Genomic DNA, 497 nt, shown 5'->3' with positions numbered 1-497 from the left:
TATATATATATATACACACTGCTAGGTGTGCTACTTCTTTACACCACTTTAAATAATATAATGTGATGTAAATCTATGTGGTTGTAGTGGTAAAATAGGCTGTCTCCTGCTTTTCTTGGTTCCTTCCAATCAACTAGTTATTACATACAATGCAGCTGTATCCACCATTGTGTGCCATGGACAACTTTTCTTTCATAAATTGTGCAGGCAGCAATCTAAAGAAGGGAAATGAACCCTTGCAGTGGACCCAATGCACAGAATATAACTTTATAGTAACAATTGATCAATAAAAAAAACATGAGATATTGTTGATTCAAGGAATATCCAATTGCCTAATGGGATCAGGAAGGAATGTTTTTTTTTCTCCTGTTGCAGGAGCAAATTGAACCATGATTTATAGTTTTTTTTTGCCTTTCTCTGGATGAACTGTGGAATATTGTGCATGAACTGGGAATCACTGGTGCTCCGGAAAGGCTCTAGCTGCCTCAGTAAGCAAC

Source organism: Nanorana parkeri, unplaced genomic scaffold (genome assembly GCF_000935625.1).
Source record: "Nanorana parkeri isolate BGI_ZX_2015 unplaced genomic scaffold, ASM93562v1 scaffold174, whole genome shotgun sequence".
NCBI lineage: Eukaryota > Metazoa > Chordata > Amphibia > Anura > Dicroglossidae > Nanorana > Nanorana parkeri.
The sequence above is the reverse complement of the archived record's forward strand: the minus strand, read 5'-3'. Positions refer to the sequence as shown.